Raw genomic sequence first — 25,931 nt, forward strand, 5'->3', positions numbered from 1 at the left:
CATTATATTTTTAACATATTTTAATAAAATATCCATAAATTGCAAATATCAACTTACAAGAAAGAAAAAACTCATATACAGGCAAGAATAGAGCATCTATTCTTGCTAGGAAGAGAAAAAAATTTTCCTATGACAAATTCATTTTCCCTTTTTAAATAGTACCTGTTATTTAATTGAAGCGTTGATTAATGCCATTAAAAAACCTGCCTAAAGGCCAGGCATGGTGGCTCACGCCTATAATCCCAGTACTTTGGGAGGCCAAGGCTGGTGGATCACGAGGTCAGGAGTTCAAGACCAGTCTGGCCAAGGTGGTGAAACCCTGTCTTTACTAAAAATACAAAAATTAGTCAGGCATGATGGTGGGTGCCTGTGATCCCAGCTCCTCAGGAGGCTGAGGCAGAGAATTGCTTGAACCCTGGGGGGCGGAGGTTGCAGTGAGCCAAGATCGTACCACTGCACTACAGCCTGGGTGACAGAGTGAGACTCCATCTCAAAAAATAAATAAATGAAAACAAAACCCACCACCTAAAAGAGCAATTTTATGAATAATAGCAGTGAAATGCATTATGATTACCTTTGCTTTCTATTCTTTCTCCTCCCTCCCAGTTTCTTCTAAATAAATGATGCTCCTTACTCCCCCATCAGGCATCTAAAACCAAGAGGAGACAATTTCTTCCAAGAAAGTGCATTTAGAACTCCAATTTACTTCACTTGTAAAGTCCTGTAGACAGTAGTATCAAATAATGAGTCAAGATCACTCTATTTAGCATCCAACTATTCTAGACTTGTTCATATCTTAATGTTCTGTTTTTCCAGCAGGAAAGCAGAAACTTCTACTCTATCTGCAATTTTCTTCCTTCTACTGGCAGTGATACTATTTAAAAAGTACTTGGCATCACCCAAATCTGTCTTCCAGTGAGCATCAGAATCCTTCTGATTGTGATTGCTCCCAATTTGCCTAGAATTGGAACAGACTAAAATGTATGGTTTAACTCTGGAACCCAGGCCAACGGCACAACATATGGTAGGTTGCAAGTAACACAATGTTTAGCTCAATCTTCTATGGTATCTGGCAATAGGATGTTACCAGTGAAAACTCCTTAAGCTGAAAATTGGCCCAAGTTGCAGTCATTCTGCATTTCCAAGTTGCATCAGACTCTATGGTATACGCTATGGGGGTCCTATGATTTCCCAAACTGTCTAATCTCTTCCCATATCATTGCTCATGTTCTCAGGAGAGCTGGCTTAATTTGTGTTTATGACGATATTGATTTGTTATTCTAAAAACAATTATTGTTTTGGTTTTTTTTGTTGTTAACAAACCAATCTGATTCTGCTGCAGTAGAATCTACAATTGCACTGGGGTAGAATTCTTATCATAGCGAACAGCAAGGGGCAAATGAGTTATGAAGGATAAAAGCTGGGCTTATCTCTATTGGAACTCTCATTGCTTCTGAGGATGAGACACCCTGACTGTATAGATGGTTTACCCAAACATAAAACACACAAGGGCATTTATTAAATGTCTTTAGCCATTTAGGTTATAACACACTTACATGCCAAAAATCACTTTTTTCTGGCATTTTCATGGCAAGATTAGTTGTGCATTCATTCTATAGTAGGTATTAATAAATCCTGCATTGTGGTTAGCTGTCAGAAACAGCGGGAATTTCGTGGCGGCTCGTCTTTGGCATCTGAAACACAGCACAGTATTTTCACTGGAATCTTCCAAATTATTTCTTTGTATTTATGGAAATAAGTTCTCACTGCGGAGCCTTAAAGGGTTGGAGAGAGTGACTGGTTTTCAAATCTTTTTGGCTCCTGAAATGTAGGCTGAACTCTAAGGGATCCTGTGCTCTTCATTCATTCTTCATAGTCATACCTCCCTCACAGTGTGGGTCTTTCCACGTCACAGAAAAGGAAACTAAGATTCAGGAAATTTAACCAGTCATCCACAATGACACACCTAATGTATGGTCAACCTAGCTAATTCAATTGATTTCAACCTTTCTACCAGGGTCCTAGGCAGGCTGTACCTCTACATGTCTAACGTTTGGGCGTCTCCCAAAACAGTGATGCAGATTTGGTGACTATGAGAGAAGGAAACGTAAGACAGTGCATCTGTATCATTGCCATGTATGAGCGTGTGTGATGTAGGAGAAGAAATCGTAGTTTCTAGTTTCAGCTCTGTTACTACATTTCTCTGGCTTTGAGAAGTCGTTGTTCATGTCTTTCATTGACTCTTTAGTCAAATAAGAGTGGGTAATCCATGCGCGGTGGCTCATGCCTGTAATCCCAGCACTTTGGGAGGCTGAGGTGGGAGGATCACGAGGTCAGGTTAACCATCCTGGCTAACACAGTGAAACCTCGTCTCTACTAAAAATACAAAAAATTAGCCAGGCTTGGTGGGGGGGGGCTGTAGTCCCAACTACTCAGGAGGCAGAGGCAGGAGAATGGCGTGAACCGCAGAGGTGGAGTTTTCAGTAAGCTGAGATCGCGCCACTGCACTCCAGCCTGGGCGACAGAGCGAAACTCCGTCTCAAAAAAAAAAAAAAAAAAAAAAGGTGGGTAAATATGTGAGCAGAGTGGTTCAACTGCTACATTCTTAGGGCTAACACTGAAGGATTCTAACCTATGTGCTTACATCATAGCCTGGGAAAATGTAGTTTGGGGGTCTCCTTTTCAAGATCCTACCTCTCCATCCCACCTTTAAATTTGAGAATTCCCAGAGTTCCACCCCAAACCTTCTGCTCTTCTCTAGCACTGCTTTCTCTGTGGGTGATCTCACTCTTTCTTGGTTCTTGTTTTAACGTTTCTTCTCTGATATTAATATAGCTACTCCATCTTGCTTATGGTTGCTGTTTGCATGATATCTTTTTCCATCCTTTTGCTTGCATCCTATTTGTATCTTTGAATCTCAAGTGTGTTTTCTGTAGACAGCATAGAGTTGGACCTTGTTTTGTTTTTTTAATTCAATCCAATTATCTCCAACTTTCAAATGGATTTTGTAATTATTTATGTTTAATGGCATTATTGTTAAGGCTAGATTTACCTCTGCCACTTTGCTTTTGGCTTTCTACGCCTCAATTCGTTTTTGTTTCTGTTTCTCCTTTAATGCTTTCCTTTATGATTAATCAATATTTTCTAGTACAACATTTTAATTTATTTAATAATTTTTCATAAAGAATTATTTTCTTAGTGTTTGCTCTTGGGCTTATAATATACATCTTATCGAAATCTACTTCATATTTATACTGACTTAATTCCAGTGAAACATAGAAACTTTACTCCTATTATATAGCTCTATTTTCTCTCCATTTTATAATATTATTGTTCAATATATTCAATCTATATGCTATAAACCCAATGGTGCATTATAATAATTATTACTTTATGTAATCTTATGTATTTTACAGAACGTAGAAGAAGGAGATCAAGTACATATTTATCGAGTTTATTATGTAGATCTTAACCATTTGTAATTCACTTCATTTCTTCCTATGGACTCAAGTCATCAGCTGGTGTTATTTCCCAAAGCTGCTTTGCTCACACCTACCTCCTTTGTGTTGTTGTTTTCAGATGTATTGCATTTTTATATACTGTAAGTTCAACAGTACAGTTATATGCACATTGTTTTCTATAAACACATTTCTTCTGAAATCAGTTAAGAGAAAAAGGGAGAAGGAATGTGCAGTTATTTACTATTCTTTTATTTTATTTTATTTTATTTTTGAGACAGGGTCTCTGTCACCCAGGCTGGAGTGCAGTGGCATGATCTCAGCTCATTGCAACCTCAACCTGCCGGGTTCAAGTGATTCTCCTTCTTCAGCCTCCCGAGTAACTGGGATTACAGTTGTCAGCCACCATACTCAGCTAATTTTTTATTTTTTCATTTTTAGTAGAGATGAGGTTTCACCATGTGGGTCAGGCTGCTCTTGAACTCCTGACCTCAAGTGATCTGCCTGCCTAGGCCTCCCAAAGTGCTAGGATTACAAGTGTGAGACACCACACCCAGCCTTCATTGACTTTTTAATTATTTTTTTTGTATGCGTGAGGTGAAGTTCATATAACATAAAGTTAAACATATCAAAGTGTAGAATTCAATATCATTTAGTGCATTCACAATATTATGCATCCACCGTCTTCTTTAGTTTTAAAACTTTTTTGGGCCCACATGGGGAAAGCCCGTCTCTACAAAACCACAAAATAGAAATGTTAGCCAGACGTGGTGGCAGGTGTCTGTAATCCCAGCTACTTGGGAGGCTGAGGCAGGAAAACTGCTTGAACCTGGGAGACGGAGGTTGCAGTGAGCCAAGATAGTGCCACTGCGCTCCAGCCTGGGTGACAAAGCGAGACTCTGTCTCAAAAACAAACAAACAAAAACAAAAACACTATTTTAGCTGGCTGCAGTGGCATACCCCTGTAATTCCAGCACTTTGGGAAGCCAAGGTGGGAGGATTGCCTGAGCTCAGGAGTTTGAGAGCAGCCTGAGAAACTTAGTGAGACCCCATCTGTACAAAAAAATTAAAATATATTTTAAAAAATTTTCATCATTATGGTTTGTACTCATTAAGTAATCACTTCCCATACTCATCTTCTCCCATCCCCTAGTGATCACTAAACTGCTGTCTCTATAGATTTATCTATTCTGGATTTTTCATATAAAAGGAGTATATAATATATGACCTTTGTCTGGTTTATTTCATTAGCATAATGTTGGCATGGTTCATTTGTGCTTTAGCACATGGCAGTACTTCTTTCCTTTTTATGGCTGAATGTATACTCATTGTATGCATGTACCATAATTTGTTTATGCATTTACCTATTGGACATTTGCATTGTTTACATTTCTATAATATCTTTTGGCCATAATGAATACTGCTGTTGTAAACATTTGTGTACAAGTTTCTGTGCAGATCAGTATTTTCATTTTTTGGATGTATACCTAGCAATAGATTTGTGGGTCATATGGTAATTCTATGTTTGGCTTTTTAAGAAACCACCAAACTCTTTTCCCTAGTAGCTGGACCATTTTACATTTTGACCAGCAATATACAAGGGTTCCTAATTCTCCACATCCTACCAACATTATTTTCTGTTTCTCTTTTATAGCCAACCTAGTGGATATAAAGTGGTATTCTCATTGTGGTTTTTATTTACATTTGTTTAATGACCAATGAGGTTTAATATCTTCTCATGTGTGTTTGGTTATTGGTATATCTTCTTTAGAGAAATATTTATTCAAGTCCTTTGCCCATTATTTTTTCTTCTGAGATTAGGTCTCACTGTGTCACCCAGGCTGGAGTTCTGTGACATGACCATGGATTACTGCAGTGCAGGCTCAATATTCTGGGCTTAAGCAAACCTCCCACCTCAGCCTCCAGAGTTGCTGGGACTACAAGCACAAGCCACCATGCTTGGCTAATGTTTCTATTTTTTATTTTGTAGAGATGGGGTCTCATTATGTTGCCCAGACTGGTCTCTAACTCCCAGGCTCAAGTGATCCTCCCGCCTCAGCCTCCCAAATTGCTAAGACTACAGTGTGAGCCACTGCATCCAGCCCTTGGCTCATTTTTGAATTGGATTGTCTTTTTGTTTTTGAGTTGTAAGGGTTCTTTATGTATTCTAATTACTAAATAGACCCTTATCAGGTGTATGATTTGCAAATATATTCTTCCACTTTGTAGATTGTCTTTTCACTTTCTTGGTAATGTCCTTTGATGCCCCCAAAGTTTCTAATTTTTCTGAAGTCACATTTTTCTGTATTTTCTTTTGTCCATCATGCTTTTGATGTCAAATCTGAGAATCCGCTGCTGCCAAATGAGTTCATGAAGATGTGTCCCTAAGCTTTACAACTCTAGTAGCTTTATATTCTTAGTTCTTATAATTTGTTGATCCATTGTTAATTTTCATATATAGTGAGATGGGGCCCAATTTCATTCTTTTACATGTATTCAGTTGTCCTAGCACCATTTGTTGAAGAGACTATTCTTACCCCATTGGATGGTCTTGGTACCTTTGTTGAAAATCAATTGACCATAGATGTTTGGGTTTATTTCTGAACACTTAGTTTTTTTCCATTGGCCCATACGTTTGTTGTCCTGCTGATACCATAGTGTTTTGATTACTGTAGCTCTGTAGTAAGTTTTGAAATCAGTACATGTGAGTTCTTCAACTTTTAAAATACTGTTTTTTCTACTTGGGGCTCCTCACATTTCCATATGAAATTGAGGATTGGCATTTCCATTCCTCCAAGAAGACCATTGGAATTCTGATAGGGATGCATTGAATCTGTAGGTGACTTTGGAAAATATTGGTATCTTAACAACATTGAATCTTCCAATCCATTAACATGGAACATCTTTCCATTTAATCAGGTCTTCTTTAATTTTTTTTCAGCAATGTTTTGTAGTTTTATGTATATAAGTCTTTCACCTCCTTGGATAAATGTATTCCTGAGTATTTTATAGTTTTGCACACTATTGTCAAAAGGATTTTGTTTCCTTTTTAAATAGCTCATTTCCAGCATATAGAAACACAAGTGATTTTTCTGTGTTAAGTATGTATACCACTACTTGCTCAGATTTTATTCTCCTGATATCTGTTAGTTCTTTATCCCCGGATTCTTTCAGCTCTTTGAAAATATTAATGCAGCTAATTTTCAGTCTTTTTCTGGTATGTTCAATGTTTGGGTTTCCTCATGGATGTTTCCTCTCATTTTTTCTTCTCTGTGAGCCATGCATTTCTGATTCCTTGTATGCTTTGTTCTTTTTGGTTGAAAACTGGACATTTTGAACATCGTGATGGGGTAACTCTTGGAGTCAGATTATCTTCCTTTTCCAGAAATTGCTGATGCTGTTTGTTGAGAAGTGTAGTCATGTTTGTTTAGTGACTTTCCTAAACTGTGTTGCAAAGACTATATCCCTTGTCAGGTGTGGCACTGATGTCTCTATTCTGTTATCTCAGCAGTCAACCAATGGCCTGGCAGAGACTTTCTTGGATATTTTAACTCAATAAAGAAAGAGTAAATAAGGTGTTTTGTTCTTTTAAATTCCCCCTGACAGATGTTGCCTGGAAGGCCATTTCAGTCCAAGGGAGCTGAAACAATGGCTAAATCCTGCATTAGTCCCTCAGTGATCCACCAGCCAGATCAAAACATATGACCCTTAAAAAAATTGCAACCCTGATCTTTGAAGCACATAGTTCTTATCTCCAACCTGGAAATAGAAGCCGCACCAGGAACACGAACTGTCATCCACACAGATACCAGTTGCCCCAGGGAACAAGAGATGGTAGCTGCTCCATCAAATGCTAAACTTTACCAAAATATATTACTTCTTCAAGCACTCCCCTGGACAGTGCAAGTGTTTAACCTGGCTCTAGATTTTAAAAATAGTTAATTCTGACAATTAACTCTTTCTCAATAGGTGTTTTTTTTTTTTTTTTTTTCCCAGTGGAGGGACTGATTTTTGGAGCTTCCTACTTTGCCACCTATACAATGACATCCCTCTAAGTTGTCTTTTACACCTTTACTGCTGGTTCCTTGGTTTTTTGTGTGGATTCAAATTATTGACTGATGTCACTTGGTTTTCAGCCTACGAAAATTCTTGTAGCATTTCTTGTAAGGCAGGTCTTCTAACAACAAATTCCCTCAGATTTTGTTTATGTAGGAAAGTGTGTATTTTGCCTTTCATTTTAAAATATAATTTGGCTGATTCTTGGTTGACAGTTTTTTTCCCTTCAGCATTTTAAATATATCATTTTATTGCCTTCTGGCCTCTTAATTGCTCTCTACCAAGATTTCCCTGTTTTTGACAACACTCTAGACATGAAATTCTCCATGCTGTGCTCCAAATGAAGTCAGTGCCCTCAGGCAGAGCTACAGTAACCTGCTTTTTCCCCAGGCTAAAACTCTATGCCACTGCCCAAGAGCTCAGGGTGGGAAGAGAAGCCTACTGCTAGAGTGACAAACCTACTCTATGAGCAGACATTAGGAAATGGTAGCGGTCTGTGGTTCTTCTAGCTTGACCCTCCTAATATGGGACTCTTGTCCTACCAGCAAACTGATCAAGAATGATTGGAGTGCAAAATTCTTGGTCTGCAACGTCTGGCCTATAAGTCAGCCATCTATCCCATTGGAGTTTTTTTTTGTTTGTGATGAGTGATTTGCCTTTTATTACTTGCAAGACATTCTCTTTCTCTTTGAGTTTCACATATTTTAGTATTATATGTCTGAGTGTGGTCTATTTGTATTTATTAAAATTGGAATTTGAGTTTCTTGGATAAATAATTTTTTTTTCATCAAAGGTGGGAAGTTTTCAGTCATTATTTTTTTGGGTTTTTCTATCCTCTCTGCTTTTCTTCTGGTACTTCTATTACTTGTATGTTGATGTGTTTAATTGTGTACCACATTTCTCTGATATCATGCTCATTTTATTATGTTTTCTGTTTTTTTTATGTTGGGTAATCTGTATTATGTTCAGTTTGCTGATTCTTTCTTCTGCCAGCTAAAATCTACTTCTGAGCCCATGTAGTGTTTTTTTAAATTTTGTTATACTTAACTCCAGAATTTTATTTTGCTCTTTTTTAAAAAAATAAGTTCTGTCTCTTTATTGATATTCTTTATTGGGTAAGACATTGTCCTCATACCTTCCTTTAATTCTTTAAACATGTTCTCCTATAGTTCTGTGAACATATTTATAGTGGCTGCTTTGAAGTTTTTGTCTGCTAATTCCAACATCTAAGTTTCTTTAAAACAGTTACTTTTGACTGCTTTTTTTCTTTTAACATGAGTCACACTTTTCTCCTTCATTAAATGTCTTATACATTTTTTGTTGAAAACTGGACATATTAGATAATACATTGTAGCAACTCTGGATATTGATTCCAGCTCCTGTCCATCCCCCACCCCTCTGCACCTAAGGGGTTTATATTGCTGCTATTTTCCATGTCATTGATTTATTTGTTTAACGACTTAGTTAACTAATCCTATGAAGTATTTTTCCCTCTAGTGTGCAGCCTCTGACGTCCTTCCTCATATTATTTACTTTTTAAAAAACTTTTTGCTGAGTGATTTAGGATCATTCATGAATTGGCATGTAAGCCACTTATTGATCAAAAGTTACCCCCTTAGCAATTAAATTTTTGCCCTTTACCCCTGGATGTATAAGTAACTTGGAGGCTGCTCTGACAGGTGAAGAAGTTTACACTTTTGCTTCCTGTCTACCCAGGAACTAGTTGCTTTGTTTTCCCCGCTCCATTCACTCCTAGGAGGGTGCAACTTTGGGCATACAGACAATCTTCCAGATTGTTAGGAATACATACGGTTTTATTTTTAAACATAGCTCTTGGGAGTTGCTTCTGGGTTAGAGTAGGTTACTATTCAGCCAGTGTTGAGTTGGAGGTTATCTTTAAGCCATAGTGTCAGTGCCGGCTTGCGTTTTTGTTTTGTTTGGGTTTTTTTTTTTTTTTTTTTTGGTGATGGATCTGTGTGCAGCATGGGAAATTTTTCAGATTTGCCTTATTTCCTATTCTGACGCTGCCAAGTAGGTACAACCAATCACTTATGTACAGCCTTTCCAACCCCCAAGGCTGACTGCTCCCAGGAGGACTCTTCCTAGTTGTTTCTTCCCATGAATTAGTCTATTAAACTTCTAATTGCTCTGTTGTTGTGCTTGTATTATGGAGCTATGAGCACTCTCTTAATTGCTCTCTACCAAGATTTCCCTGTTTTTGACAACACTCTAGACATGAAATTCTCCATGCTGTGCTCCAAATGAAGTTAGTCCCCTCAGGCAGAACTACAGTAACCTGCTTTTTCCCCTGGGCTAAAACTCTATGCCACTGCTCAAGAGCTCAGGGTGGGAAGAGAAGCCTACTGCTAGAGTGACAAACCTACTCTATGAGCAGACATTAGGAAATGGTAGTGGTCTGTGGTTTTTCTAGCTTGACCCTCCTAATATGGGACTCTTGTGCTACCAGCAAGTTGATCAAGAATGATTAGGGTGCAAAATTCTTGGCCTGCAACGTCTGGTCTATAACTTCTGTCCTTAAAGTGGGGGTTAGGTGGAAGGAGCACCAGTCCTCTCTGAATAGAGCTTCTGCAATGTGGCACTTGTGGGGGAGGATGGAAAACGTTAGCAGTCCACTCCTTCCCAGATGATTCCATAAGATGGACCTGGCAGAGAAGTGTCATGTCTCAAATGTCACAGACAATCACTATTCTTATTGAGATTTAGTAAATATACTTGAGTGAATATATCTCCAATTATTGTATGACCCTAGGACAATTTCCAGAAGCTTTAAATGATTTTTTAAAACTATAATTTTCTTTAATTAAATGGTTACTTAACTGGGGAGAAAGTCTGCAGGTCTCCCCCTTCCATCATGCCAGAAGTTGGTCTTCTGTCCTATCTTTTAAACGTCATCTATGAGCTCATGATGCCCATGTGCCTGTCTCTAGCCTAGCCTTTCACCTGGACACCAGACTTCCATATCTAGAAGACTACTTGTCATCAAGTAGTTTTGGTTTTTCTTCCTCAAAAATGTTTTCTTCAGGCCCTCTTTATCTCAGTAACTGAAACCACCATCTACCCGGTTAACCAACTCAGAAACCTGAGCATCAGCCTCAATGCCTCCCTCTTGTCAACCACATGTAATCCATCAGAAAGTGTCATTGGGTCTCTCAAACAGGTCTAGAAACTGCTCCATTTCTCTCCAGTTCCATGACTACTGACTCTGAATCATTCCCCTTCACTTGATCTATTAAAATAGACTTCTAATGGGCTCTCTGCTTTCACTCTCACTGCCCCTCCAATCTGTGCCTCACACAACCCCGAGTGATCACTGTATGTGTATTTCCCCTGCACGTATGCTTTAACCCTGGCTTCAGCCCTGTAGGAAATGGCTGCTCTTTACCTCTCCTTCCAATCTCATCTGAAGCCCCTCCCTTGACCTCTGTATTATAGTCACATGGTCCTCTTTGCTGGCCTGCTTTTCTTTGCCTGGAACACTGTCCTCCTCCCTTTGCATGGCTGGTATTCCTCCTCTTCTCTTCTTGTTTTAGCTTAAATGTCACCTCCTCTAAGATGCTTTCTAGGTGGCTTCTCCTCTGTTATTCTCTGTTGTTTCAGCCCATTCATTTCCTTTGTAATTCTTGACATGGTTTGTAATTATTAATTTGTTTAAAGATTTATTCTCTGCTGCTCCTACTAGATGGCAAACTCCAGGACAGCAAGAACCTCATAGTTGTTTTGTTAAGAACCCTGAAATAAACACAAATAATAAGAGCTCCCACTTACCAAGCACTAAGTACGTGCCAGAAATGTTCTAAAATACATATGAATATATATGTATATGCATACACTTATTTACACAAATATATACACATATACACATGTATACACATTTATATATACACACATGTGCATATGCATGCAAAAAACCACACTAATTTAATCTTCACAACAGCCCTATGAGGTAGATAATTTTATTATCTTCATTTAACAGCTGATTAAACTAGAGCACTAGGAGGATGGGTGACCCATCCCAACGTCACACAGTGAGTGAGCTGTTAACCCAGGTTGCTCTAGGGTCTATGTTTTTAAGCATTTCAGCTGCTTCTCAGTACAGTAACAGGAACAAAGTAGGTACTCAGTCACTATTTGTAGAATAAATAAACAAGGGGTGAAACAAAATGGAGATGTTATCATCCCTAAGAGCAGTGTTGTCCAGCAGAGCTGTCTGAGATGATGGAAATGTTCTACATCTGTGCTATCCTATACAGCAGTCACTAGACACACATGGCTACTGAGCACTTGGGATGCAGCTAGTATGACTCAGAAAATGAATTATTTTGTTTAATTTTAATTAATTTAAATTGCCACATTGTGGTTACTGACAACTGTAGTAGACAGTACAATCTAAGATTTTTGAGATGGTATCACTGTTGATGCCTTACGGTTGACAGACAGTCTTGATAAATTGAACTCCAAAGACTGACCACAGAATTCTCCTCTGCATTTTTTTCCCCTAGTGTCCTCTCCCTGCTGTTCTTCAAACATCCTTTATCCTCCCACTTTACTTCATTCCAGCCTGTAGAATCAAGCCTCCTTTCTCACATGTGGCTCCAAAGTGATTTTCCCCACTCTTTCAACAGTGCCCTAAACAGTCCCTCCAGAAGTACTGAAGTAGTCAACAAACATCTAGTGTCTACTTGGGATGGAACACTGGCTCAGGTCCTGGGGAGGAGTGGAGGGAGACACAAAGACAAGTAAGACAAGGTATCTGTCTAACGGTGAAGTGGGGGAGTTAGACTTACACACTAACTCATTGTAAGGGCTCAGTCAAAAGGATGGTGTTGGGGGAGGGCTGGGTGTCCAGGTCTGTAGCCTCAGAATTCAAAACTGGGGGTCTGGAGTGCCCACTTTGCAGAAATTGCTGTAAAATGGCACCAATTTTACTCACACTTGGACTAAAAGAATAAATGAAATCATAGCTTACTTTAAAAACTGAGCTTATGACCGACATGAGAGTCTTACTGACGTATAGAAAGAGACAACTGGCCTGGCTAGAGGAAGCTTATACTTTACTCCAAAGGCCACATAACTTTTTACAGAAAAAGAATCAAAGAAATAGTAAATAAAAATCAGACTGATTCGAATATTTAAAAAGAAGAAAAAAAATAGTGCACGTTAATCCTCCAATTCAGGGGCAATTACTATTCATATTCTCAACCATATGCAATAATTGGGGTAGTGAAAATGCATTTCTTTCCTCCCACCATTTGCATACTTGGAATCTCACTTACATTGCATGTAGGTTAGAGAAAAAAGATGCTGCTTTGTTTGGATTTTGCTTTTGCTGTGGAATCCATTAGAAAGCAATGTGCTTTGTATGTCAAAGAGCAGAAAGGCCCCCACTTCCTCTTTTCAAAATGTTTTTAGCAGAAGTCAACTACTGTATTTACTCCATGCAGTTCTCCATTTGATTACTCAATGTGTGCTGAGAAAAGCAGTGATTTTTTTTTTTTTGTTTTTTAACCACAAAGGACTTTCTAACTTAGGATGAGTCTTATAGCATCATACCTTTGAAAGTGAAATTTTTAGGCAGTTATCTAAACGTCATTCTATAAGAAGCATTTAAACACATAGCAACACTCAGGTGATGTCTAAGTGCTTAAGTGCTTCATTTTTCATACAGATATATTATCAGTGCACAGGTAGAGTGACTGCGTCTTTGGTTTCTCCAAACTTCCTCAAGTTTACTCTTTTCAATAAAAGTAGCTCCTTATGTGCAAAAATCAAATGAGATTTCACTTTGATGCCTAAGACTTTCCTTTTACATTACATCACAGATTAGAAAGAAAAAGAAAACCCAAACAGCAAAGAACTAGATCAACTGTTCCAGTCTACTCTAGACTGAAGAAAATAGCTCCTAAGACATAAACTCCCTGCTTGTGTGTTACTGCCACACTTTCCCAAAGTGTGTTCCTGAGAACACTAGCTCCATGGGTTGTAACACAAAGAAAGCATTCCATGGTGAATTCCATAAGCCCATTTGCTTGTGTAAAACAGTTGGGTTGTTTTCATAAACATTTTCAGCCTTCAGATGTACCCTCCACATCTCAATCCTCCTGCCAGATAAGAAGTCATAATGCAAGCATGTCTCGGATCAAAATTCTAGCACATGCACATATATTTAACAGCCATTAAGCACAATAAAACAGTAATGCATATACGTTCTTGTAAGCTCAGTTAAGTCCCACATTGTCTTTGGGATCTTGCATAAACCCCTGCAGAAAATGTTCACTTTGCCTAAGACAGAGACCATGACTCTGGTGGCTGGACCATGTCAAGTGATAAAGCCTTCCATGAAGTGGGAATGCAGGACTTTGAATAAAGAGATTAGGCTTTACTGATTTACACACTGTGTTTCTAAAAATGAGGGGCGGGGGGTGCTCTGCAATTATTCTAGCCTACAGCATAATTAGCCATCATCTATTTGAACAATAAAAAAGCATTTCTAATTTTCCTTGTGCAAATTAACAAAATCTATGGTCTTGATTATAATGGTGACATTCAAAACGTCTGAGTACCTACCTTTGCAGTTAGATTCTTGCTAAGGATGCTGCAAACGCTTTCTACATTTACCTACTGGGTAGGCTAATGGTACTTTACACATGCATGTGTCCATATGCAAAACGCTATCCTGTTTATATTAAATGCTAATTAAATTTAATCACCACATTGATCCTATAACACAGTCTTAGGTAAGTCTGGAAATCCTCTTGGGAATTCCAATAACCATAAACATGCCTAAGGCTCTGACAAGTCCTGCAAAAAGAAAAAGCACCTCGACTAAATCCAAAGGCTTTCATCTTGTTTGGCCTTGGAAACCTCAGGACACATGCATCTGAGGAAAATAATGATTCTGTATTCAGACAGCAACCTACTAATCTAAACAATATTTCCAAAGTCAAGACAACTCCTTACATACGAATAAATGAACATTTCAATTCATAAATTACTCTCTTGTGACTTTAGTGTATGAGAATCTGCCCCTGTCTAACATGGTAAAATGAGTTTTTGAATCAGCAAAATTCAAGGTCATAGCAACCCCTCCTTGAGGGTGCAGTATAGTATCTACTAGAGGTGTGCTATGATAAAAAACAAAGTGTCTACCATTTAATTTACTCTTCTTAATAATATACAATGGAGATATTAGTGTCATCATTTTAAAACAGAGGAAATGGAATATTTTTTAAGAGACAGGGTCTTGGTCTGTCACCCAGACTGGAGAGAAGTGGCATAATCATAGCTCACTGCAGCCTCAAACTCCTGGGTTCAAGTGATCCTCCCACCTTAGCCTCCTGAGTAGCTAAGAACTACAGGTGTGTGCCACCACACCCAGCTAATTTTTAATTATTTTTTGTAGACCTGCGATCTCACTATGTTGCCTAGGCTGCTCTGAAACTCCTGGCCTCAAGTGATTCCCCCTGCCTTGGCCTCCACAGTGCTGGAATTACAGGTATGAGCCATTGTACCCAGCCAGGAAATAAAATTGTTGAAAGACTAAACAAGTCTCTAAAATCATTGCACAATTAAGTAGCAGAATTAGAATTAGAATACAGAGTGGGCCTGTTTGAAAGCATCAACTATTAACCACCATGCCATACATTTCAGGAGCAGACCCCACACTTGTAACCAAGCACTGGAATTTGTCACTCCTGCAAGTCAAGACTTCACCTATGAACTAGCCGCCCTCTGCCACCCCAGCTCCATGGATGTGCAATCTCTACAGTTGCACAGCATCCCACGTTTGGTTTAGTACTTTGTTTTTGCTATCTTTAAATACTTAATAATTTTTAAACAAGAGGTCCCGTGTTTTTATTTTGCACTGGGCTTCACAAATACAGTCAGTGCTATCCATAGTACCTAAGCTATAATTAATACAAAGCTTTAAAATGCATAGAGTTTAGCTGAAATTGCTGCCCAGTCTGAAGGAAAGTCCTAGAAGCTAATTTTGGAAGATGTTGTTCAGCCCTAAGTTATGAAAAAATGTTCTGCCCTTTTACAACTCTAGCAGGAAGAGCTAAGCCCCCAATATTCAGCCTGTGATGTCCCTGGTGAGAGTCTTCAAAACTCCTGAGCAATAATGCAAGAATTTCTCAGCCTCCAACATGTGACCTACTTCTACCTTATTAACTCCAATAAACTGACCAATTAAATGTTTTTGTGATCACAGAACTTGTAACTCCATGGTTAAAGATGCTTCAGATATATCACATTCTTTCACATTGTGGCAGAAACTACTGGTTAAATAACTTAGCCATATGTATCTTCCTTGTCCACTCTGCACAAAAGAGACTGGAAAAAAGCTGGACAAAGCTGGACACTTGCTTCTTTCCCATCCTCCTTTGCAGGTAAGCATCACTGCGTGACTCAGTTCTGCCCAATGAGATGGGAAGGAAGTCTGGGATGGAAAAAGCTTTTATCTTTGTTAATAAAAAGGAGAATGCCTCTATAGGAAAAGATCTTTTTCAATACCACTCTGTTGCCCACTTCCCGCCTTGATGTTATTTGGAGCTACAGTGCCCATCTTGAGATAATGAGGTAAAACACATCACTATGAAAAACCAACAGCTGAATTTAGAGTAGACAGGATGGAAGGGACCTGGTGATATTGTGGAGCGACTGAACAAATGCTGTCGACTGCCTAGTTAACCCATTACTTGTTTAAATCTCTGATAGGCTATATTTTTAAAATTTTGCAACCACAGTTATTCGTAGTCTAAGCATACAACTTTGAAAAATGTGATCCCTTTGACAAAATAACAAGCCTTCCATTACCTGCTACAGGTGACCCAGTTTTCTAGCTGTCGTGGGTAGCTCAGAACAGCCCTCTAAGGCACCTTGGCCCTCTTCTATGCTTTAAAACTCAACACCAAACTGTATTTATTCTTGTAGTACTGCCTGTGTCTTAACATGCATCCCAACGCCTGGCACAGAGCCTGGCACTGGCAACCTCTTGGGAAATTTGTTAAATGAACTGATAGTGTAGCATTCTGTCACTTTCCTCAGCGACAAAAGTCTCATTCTTTGAAAAATTTTCCTTTTGCAACTGAATTTAAAAATGAAATACCTACCACCTACCACTTAAAGTTTTGCTAGGTGATGGCTTACCAAAAATAAATAAATAAATAAAATAGAAAAAAAGGAAAAATACTCTTGTGTGATGATTGAGGAATAGTGAGCGGAAAACTGATTGGTTTCTACAAGGCATCATTGGTCTTGCCAATGGCCAGTAGGATGTGGTTGGTGTGGAGTGGAACAGAAGTCAAAAGCAAAGGCTATGGTGCCAAAATACTTGGGTTCAATTCCCAGCTCTGCCATTTACTCACTGGGTGCCTTCAGCAAGTTTTCTCTCCTCTCTGAACCTTGGTTTCCTTATACTAAAATGGGGAGAGTGTGTTAGAAAAGTTGTAGGAGGATTGAATACATGAGAGAATGAAAACCTGTAAAGTGCTTACCACAAGCATGATACTTAGTAAGTATTCAATAGATTTTAGTTATTGCTTTTCATCTCAAGTGCTACCTGGGACTTACCTCTCAAAAATTTTCAGAGCATTGAACACATCTAATATCTATCTCAGAGAAGGCATACAATACATATTTAATAAAAATCAAATTAAAAACACAGTAGGTAACCATGGATCATCTCTAAATAGAGATGATCATTGTATCAGACCTACATAGTATGTTACAGCTTGCGGTCCAGAGTCTGATGGCCTAAATCTTCCTCACAGTCCAACTTTCAGTTAACCTCACAGCACCTCAGTTTCCTTAATCGAAAAAGAATAATAATAATAGTATCTTCCCTATAGCGGCTTTAGAGAAGTGAGTGGGTTCTGCCTAATATCTGACACAACAAGTAGTCCATAAAGGTTGGCTCTTTTTAATCCATCCCACAGGAAGCTCTGATGTGCTATGCTGGGTAGAAAAGTATATTTTATAAAAATGTCCCTGTTTTGCTCTCTGAAACCCTGTTGAAACCTTTTGACATTCAGCTACATGTTAAGCACTAGGGCAGTCTTGGAGTTTTTCCGCCATCTGTGTAACTGAATCTTAACATGCTAAGTATATAACATATACACATCACCTCTCATGTAATAAAGCAAATTGTTCCACACAAAGGTAGCAGAGTTCTCATTTGCCAGCTCAGATCTAATTAGCTCTCTCAATACAATTTGCAAGTTGGATCCGGGCAAATCATTTGGGGAGCACTTGCTCTGGTGAGCTAAGAGGAACAGTAGGCCCATTCTGCAGTTTGCCAGAGATACTGCATACGGTAGCAAAATTGTATCTGTTTCTTCCCCTATGAAATCCTAAAAGCATCTCTTCCCAGATGGCTGCAGCTATGGGCATCTTCCTTCCTTCCACAGTTAGAAGAGGATTGTGGGGGTTTAGTGACAAACTTTTATGGAGACTGGGGAGGCGAAAGGAAGCCGGTGCAAAAGAACATCTTACATGAGGGGAGAGACAGTCAACAGGCAGAACCAAGCCCTCACTGAGGTTCCGGTGGCACAGACAGAAAAATTTAAGAGAGGCCAAATGAACATCATTTGTGGGCAAGAGGTAGATCTCTTGCAGGTAGATGACAATGGTGTGTGGAGGAACTTTATTCTAGAACAACTAAGCATAAAGAGATAGTGGGAAGCAGAATCCCAACTCAGGGGAAAAGGATGTAAGAACATTTATTACATTTGCCTACCCAGTGTTCATGCTGTCCCTGTTTTGATAGTGAAACTTCGGTGTCCCTTGGGGAATCTTCTAGGTTATGTGTTTAAGGTGTTGCAGAAACCGTTCCTTGACTGGTGGGGGTGGGAGGGACAAATGACCCGGGTCCAGCCAGAGGGAATTTTTGGAGCTTTTGCTGAAATAATTTAGAAAGTCACTTTCATTCTCTGTGGAAGCTAAGCTGGCAGGATATGACCCCAGGGCTGCTGGGGACATCCCAAAAGGAATCTGCTTGAGAATGAAACCAATGCAGAGGAAGGAGTGAAGAGGTGAAAAGAGGCAGGTCGGTTGGATCAGTGTTCAGGAGTCTGCATCCAGCCAGCCATGCATCCCCTGGACTTTTCAGTCACAAGGCTGGTAAATTCCCTTTTTGCCAAACCCAGTTGAAGTTAGTTTCTGTCACTTGCAAGTGAAACATAATCTGACTCATCACTGAGGTAAAGGGGAAGACATACCTATTTATAGGATGTGACAATTTTTGCTCAACCAAGTCTTTAATGGGATCTCTGTCTTGGTCTACAGCGACCATATTTTCCCAACCATTTCCCTACAGAATCAGAATATCTGCTCGAACAGAATTTTACTAATAGAATGATGGAACAGAATGTTTGAAAATCAGAACTATTCTGAAAATCCGGGACATGTGAAGGAAACACACATCCTGAGAGTCATAATCACACAGTCTCATTACCCGAGTGAACTCCTGAGGCATGCATTTCAAACTCACATTTCTCCATTTAGTAATTGGGCTAAAAATACCTTGCTGATACTCTCTGGCTACAGAGTGAAACACACTGCTCAAGGAGCCCTGGCCCCACCTCTAAGCTAGCTAGCCAATGTTTGGACCCTGCAAAGAGTCCCAGGCGTACAATTCAGCCCTCCTGCCATCTTGGCTATTTAGGAGTGACTCAGCTCAGTAACTTGGTTCCTCAGAATCTCAATAATCACTTGACCCTGTAGAGGTGACACGCTGTGCCTTGCTATGCCTTAGAAAGGTACTCGTAAGCAGCGCAAAGCCACATTTGTTCACTGCCATCCTGTCTTCTATATATTGTACATGACCACTTCAGAGATGATCCGTCTTCATTTCTTATGGGTAGGCAGTTGGCAAGGGGAGCATAATACTTTAGCTTCTGGTATAACTGATGGAATCATTATTATTATTATTATTATTTTGGAGATGGAGCCTTGCTCAGTTGCCCAGGCTGGAGTAAAGTGGCATGATCTCGGCTCACTGCAACCTCTGCCTCCTGGGTTCAAGTGATTCTCCAGCCTGAGCCTCCCAAGAAGCTGGGATTACAGGTGCCCACCACCACACCTGGCTAATTTTTGTATTTTTAGTAGAGACAGGGTTTCACCATGTTGGCCAGGTTGTTCTTGAACTCCTGACCTCAGGTGATCAACTCGCCTCAGCCTCCCAAAGTGCTGAGATTACAGGCATGAGCCACCATGCCTGGCCATTATCTTGCTTTTGTAATCAACAGGACAATTGCTGGATTAAGCACTTACTATGTACCAGGCACCATGCTAAACATTTTACATTTACCAGTTAAATATTCATAACACCCCATGACATAGAATCTACTGATGTCTCCAATTTACACCTGAGGAAACCAAGACTCAGAGTAGCTGAGCAAAATTTACACACTAACAAATATTGGAGCCAGAGCTATATTCTAGAGTCATCCCCTTTTCCTCCCATAGATCACGTTCTTAATGTTTCCTACTATATGTTCAGACTCTTAAAAGAAGTTTGCTATTTTTACTTTGGAACATATATTTTTCACATCAAAAAAAAAATTTCCCTGCTTTTCCTGAGCTGTAGAATTTTTATTTTTATAACGAGAACTTTTAATAAGAAATTTTGGAAGTAACTGATTAGGCCCAAGCATAGCAGGAGTACATAACATAATACTTACTTGGTGCCTTCCCTGTGCCTGGCACTGTGCTGGGCTTTGGGAATACAGCAGAAAACAAGGTGTCTGACCTCATAAGCAGCACAGATAGAGAAGCAATGACAAACACAGGCCAATTGTATTCTAGGGGAAACCGAGGATTAGAAAGTCAGATGCTTTCATTCTGGTATCTGCTTGCTGTAAAGCCACTTGGTGACAGACACTTGGCAGAATTGTTTGCCCTTTGGGACCTCCATTTTCTAATCAACCAGGGTAAGCTAGATGATCTCCAAACCCCCCTCCAGCAATGCAATTTGTTGAGTCACAGATTCTCTTCCTGGGTTCTTCAAGAGTAAGTTATGTAGGTCAATACATACTAGAGTATAGTTGTCAAACATAGTAAATATCAGAAAAACCTGGGAGCCTGTTAAAAACAAAAACCTCCAGACCCGTAACCAGAGAGCTGGATCCAGAAACTCTGGGATGGGGCCAAAAACCTGCATTTTTAGTAAGTCTTGCAAGAGATTCCGATGCACCAATTCTGGTTTGAAACCCTAGTATTCAAAGCAATGACAGCACAAGGGACTTTATCAGAAATGCAGAGCTGGGGTCCTGTCCCAGATCCACTGAATCAGAATCTGCATTTTACTTTCTTTCTGTATGGATGCTAAGCTGGTAGTGTATGTGCCCAGGGCTGCTGAGGACACTCTATGGGAACGATGCTCATGTGCACTGAAATGTCCTTAGAAAGGTCCCAACCTGGTCAATTTCAATACCATGATCAACACTGATACCAAAGAAACTATACTACTCCTTATCTTTTAGTCATTAGTTTAGCTTTTCTGATGGGAGGCTTTTTGAACCAGGAGAAATGTGCAACTGCTCCTCTTGAAAGCATGGTCTGGAACAGTGTTTTTCAAATTATATTTGGCAGAGCCTTAGGCTTCAGTCTTGCAGGGCCACCTGGGGATAGGGATTGTGTGAGGCAGCCTGGACTGAGCTGGCCTCCAGGCTACAAACTCTACTTCAAACAGAACTGCTCCACTTTGATCAGTTTTAGAAATTGGGATTACAGTTTGATTCCCTTTGAAAAGAGAGTTTTGCTGCTTTAACATTTTTCTCAATCAGCATGGTGCTCCACAGGCTCCATCAATGCCATTGGTACCTTTCCCATATAAGCCAAGAGATGGGCTTAGGGAATGAACCTGATTCCCTTTTCCTCTGTGCTTCCCTTGGGGACAGAGATGTGACCTTCAAAATGTCAAAACCCACTCCTGTTCCCAGGAGGACTGTTAAGTTACTCTCCCTATTCTATTTTAATGTTCAATGACCAAGGCAGATGCTAATGTGGAAAATTCTGAATTTGCCTCATTTACCATTCCTAGTTTGTCCCCTAACAAAAGTTCCATATATCTTTTCTTATAAACCAAAAAGTTCCCACCAGTCATTGGAACTTTGATATTTAAGGTAAAAAGCAGTAGTCTGGATCTTTCTTTTTAAACCAAGTGTTTTGGGGATATCTTCAGGGATTAGTATTGCTTGGTGCATCTAGATTTAGAGGCTCAGAATTAACCTAAGTGAGAAAGTGCAAGAGACCCACTGGAATCTTGGGAGTAGGATCCAGGTATCAGCACTTTATTTCAAGGTCTCTAGATGATTCCAATGTGTAAATGAGATTGAGAGCCATTGCCCAGTAGACTAGATTTGGAAGCACTGGAAATTGAGTCCTGCAAGACACATGCTCACCAGTCCTCCTCCTTCCTGTCTTGGTCCCCTCTCTCCTGCGTCAGAGGACCATTTATTCATTCACTCACTCATACATTCATTCACTCAACAGTTACTTAATAGTCATCTGCTACGTCCCAATTTGGCACTAGGAATTAGAAATTCAGAAGTCTTGTCCTTGTGGAACTAACAGTACTACAAACAAAATGATAATTTTTAAAAAGGTTTTAGGTATAAAAAAGTATTGCTAGGCCGGGCGCGGTGGCTCACACTTGTAATCCGAGCACTTTGGGAGGCCGAAGTGGGCGGATCACAAGGTCAGGAGATTGAGACCACGGTGAAACCCCATCTCTACTAAAACTACAAAGTTAGCCAGGCGCAGTGGCAGGCGCCTGTAGTCCCAGCTACTCAGGAGGCTGAGGCAGGAGAATGGCGTGAACCCGTGAACCCGGGAGGCGGAGCTTGCAGTGAGCCGAGATCACACCACTGTACTCCAGCCTGGAGGACAGAGCGAGACTCCATCTCAAAAAAAAAAAGTATAGCTATAGGCTGGGTGCGGTGGCTCACGCCTGTAATCCCAGCACTTTGGGAGGCTGAGACGTGCGGATCACAAGGTCAGGAGATCGAGACCATCCTGGTTAATGTGGTGAAACCCCGTCTCTACTAAAAAAAAAAAAAAAAAAAAAAAAATTAGCTAGGCATGGTGGCGGGCACCTGCAGTCCCAGCTACTTGGGAGACTGAGGCAGGAGAATGGCGTGAACCCGGGAGGTGGAGCTTGCAGTGAGCCAAGATCACACCACTGCACTCCAGCCTGGGCGACAGAGCAAGACTCCATCTCAAAAAAAAAAAAAATTGTAGCTATAAAGAAGGCACAACAGGGGTGTCAGTATAGTATGCAGACATAGCCTCTCTAAGAAGGTGGTATCTGGGTTTGGAGTTGACACCCAAATTCTAAGACAGGCGGAGCTACAGGAAGATCTGGGGGAGCAAAATCTTAAACAGTAAGAGTAATAAGTGCAAATGTCCCCAAATAGAAATGAGCCTTGTATAGTCAAAGGACAGATAGAAAGGTCAGGGTGGCTGGAGCAAAGGGAATGAGTGAGGAGTAAAGCACAGAAGGAAATGACATCCTGTGGTAGCTGAGAACCAGATTGCATAGGTCTTTACAGACCATAAAAAAGACAGTGGAAGTGATAATGTCTCAAATAACTTTAACAGTGGGAAAATATCTACTGAAAGACCGTACCAGTCACATGAATCATGGCCTATATTCTAATGCAATGGTTTTCAGTTACATTTCACTTGAGTTTTTGGAGGGGGAGGAGCAGTTGGTACTGTTCTTGGGGACACACATGAGAATTGCCTGGAAGAGGAGTTTTTTCAAGTTGTATGGCACCCACATCACCCATCTTCCCCATAGACGTGATTTTTTTTCACACTGCCCTAGTGGTGGGACCGCTACCCATATTGAGCTACTCCTCACAGGAGTGGGAGATATCCACTGGCATCCAAAACCAACCATATTCATGCTTAGGATTTTCATTCACCCTAAACTGCAGTCCACTTCATTCACTCTAAGCTTTAGACATCTGTACTCTCTGAATCTCTCTACCAGGAGGTCCCACAGCACCTCAAACACAACAAGACCAAAACTCAACTTATCTTTATCCATAAAATGGCTAGTTTCTCCTCCTATAATCTTCTATGTTGGTATCAATATGACTCCTAATTAGCAAGTAGTGGATGTTCACTACATAACTGTCACATGAACAAATGAATCAACTTCTGGACCCAAGAGAGAGGAGACTAAGATAGGAAGGAGGAGGGCTGGCAAACATGTGTCTTACAGGACTGCATTTTCAGTGCTCCCAGATCTAGTCCACTGGGCATTGGCCCTCAACCTCAGCAGCACATTGGAATCACCTAGGGACCTTGAAATAAATATTGATGCCTGGGTCCCACTCCCAGATATTCCCATGCAATTTGTTGGGGTGTGGTCAAGGCATCATGGTTTTTCAGAGCTCCCCAGTTGATTATCATGTGCATCCCAGTTAAGACCCACTTATTAGTTGTTACTAAACCTGAAGTAATCTTTTTCCTGGGCCTCTTGCATCTTCTTTCTTAATTGAATTCAGTGACACTCTAAATCTAGAGCTACCAAACAATGCTAGTCACTAAAGATAGCCCTAAAATTCTTGGTCTAAAGAAAGATCCAGATTGTTGATATTACCCTAAGTATTAAAATCCCCATTGACTGATGGGAGCACTTTGATTGATAAGAAAAGGCACATGGGGCTTAGGAGACCAACTAGCATGGTATATGAACTCTCCCTTATCGCCTTCCTCACACTTTCTAAATTTTCACAAAAGTCTCCCTCACTACATTCAGTCTTCGAATAGGAACATAGTTTATCTTTGTAAAATCAATCGAATTCACCAAATATTCCCTCCTTTGCTGTCATTATTGTCATTTTTATCTTAGCAGGCTGCAAATATCCTATGAGCACAAACCAATACTGCTTTTATATCTGTTAAAAAGAAGGATCAAAATTACTGCGCCATGCCTGCTAAGCACCTGCAGGCCTTGGAATCACATAGGCTGGAGTTCAAATCTCAGCTCTACTATGATTTAATTGGACTGGAGGGAATCGCTTAGTCTCTGTTTCCTCATCTGTAAAATAAGCATAGTGATAGCCCCTATCTCACAGAGATTTAATGAAAATGAAATAACAAATATTCCTGTTTTCTATTGAGGCATAAAAATTACCCCAACATTTAGTGGCTTAAAACAATTGATACTATCTTGTATGGTTCTGGGAGTGGATAGGCTCAGCTAGATAGTTCTCCCTTAGAGTCCCTTTACATGGTTGCAGGCAGTTGGCATTTAAGACTAGATCATCTGTTGGCTTCTTCACTTCACTTATGTCTGCTGCCTGGGCTGGGATAGCTAGAATAGTTGATGGTGTCTAGTTAGTTTTCTCTATTCTCTTGTGGCTACCTTGGGCTTCCTCACAGAATGGTGGGTTCAAGGTTGCTGACTTCTCACATGGCAGCTGGCTTTTCTCTGAATGAGTATTCCAAGAGACAGGAAGTAGAAGCTGCTAGTCTGTTAAGCCCTGGAAACAGTCACAGCATCACTTCCTCCATATCCTCCTGCTCACTGCTGTTACAGTGCTCAACTGGCTGCAAGGGGAAAGGTCAGAGACTCATCTCTCAATGGCACAAATGTTGATAAATTTCTGGCCATGTTTTGTCCGCCACAATGTATAAAGCCTACGGTGCAATGTCTGGCACATCTTAAGTTACAGTATTTCAAACAGAATCTATTACAATAGTAACTAAATATTATCCTAATCACCTTATACTAATGTCCCTTAATATTTTTATGAACATAATGGAATATAGTATCAGCAACTGTGGGGAGGAGGGGACAGGAAAGAGTGACGATTGTAATCATTGAAAAGAAACATTTACCTCCTTGCCTGAGGCACTGAGTCACTCTCAATTTGTTGGGCACCATGGGACTGTAGGAAGTTGCTGTCATAATCCTTCCAATGCAATCATCGTGAGGTCACATAGAAGAAGGGGCAGGCAGGGAGACCCATCTCATTGCCAATGCAGGATGTGCTCAGTGCTTTTGTGTAAAAGGTGGCACCAACAGGAAACAGGATGTGCCAATGTGACAGTGAGTCACTGAGTGAAATCATAGCTTCTAAGGTTCTGATGCCTGCTGGGCTAGGAGCAATGAGATTGGCCCAGGGTCCTATCCCCTCTATGGAGAAATCAAGGAAGTTTAGTCTCAGGACTTATATTCGGAGAGGAGAGAACTTGCTGTTTCAACTACTTTCATCATATAAGAGTATTGTATTAGTCCCTTTTCACGCTGCTGTGAAGAACTGCCTGAAACTGGGCAATTTATGATGGAATGAGGCTTAATTGACTAACAGTTCTGCATGGCTAGGGAGGCCTCAGGAAATTTACAATCATGGCAGAAGGGGAAGCAAACATGTCGCT

At 40.1% G+C, this 25,931-nt stretch overlaps 1 long non-coding RNA gene across 23 annotated transcripts in view; it reads left to right on the top strand.

Annotated features, from left to right (window-relative positions):
* LOC107128953 (uncharacterized) overlaps positions 1 to 25,931 on the top strand; it is a 335,806-nt gene that overhangs the window by 283,569 nt on the left and 26,306 nt on the right. For 4 of the 23 annotated variants that reach the window (XR_012431319.1, XR_012431320.1, XR_012431333.1 and 1 more), the window contains 2 exons: positions 14,935 to 15,027; positions 15,745 to 15,922. This is a non-coding gene — a long non-coding RNA (uncharacterized lncRNA). Of the gene's footprint in view, positions 1 to 12,157; positions 12,296 to 14,934; positions 15,028 to 15,182; positions 16,634 to 25,931 lie in introns of those variants that run through there. The other 19 variants (XR_012431332.1, XR_012431334.1, XR_012431323.1 and 16 more) reach the window with 13 other exon arrangements.

This window comes from Macaca fascicularis, chromosome 2 (assembly GCF_037993035.2).
Source record: "Macaca fascicularis isolate 582-1 chromosome 2, T2T-MFA8v1.1".
NCBI lineage: Eukaryota > Metazoa > Chordata > Mammalia > Primates > Cercopithecidae > Macaca > Macaca fascicularis.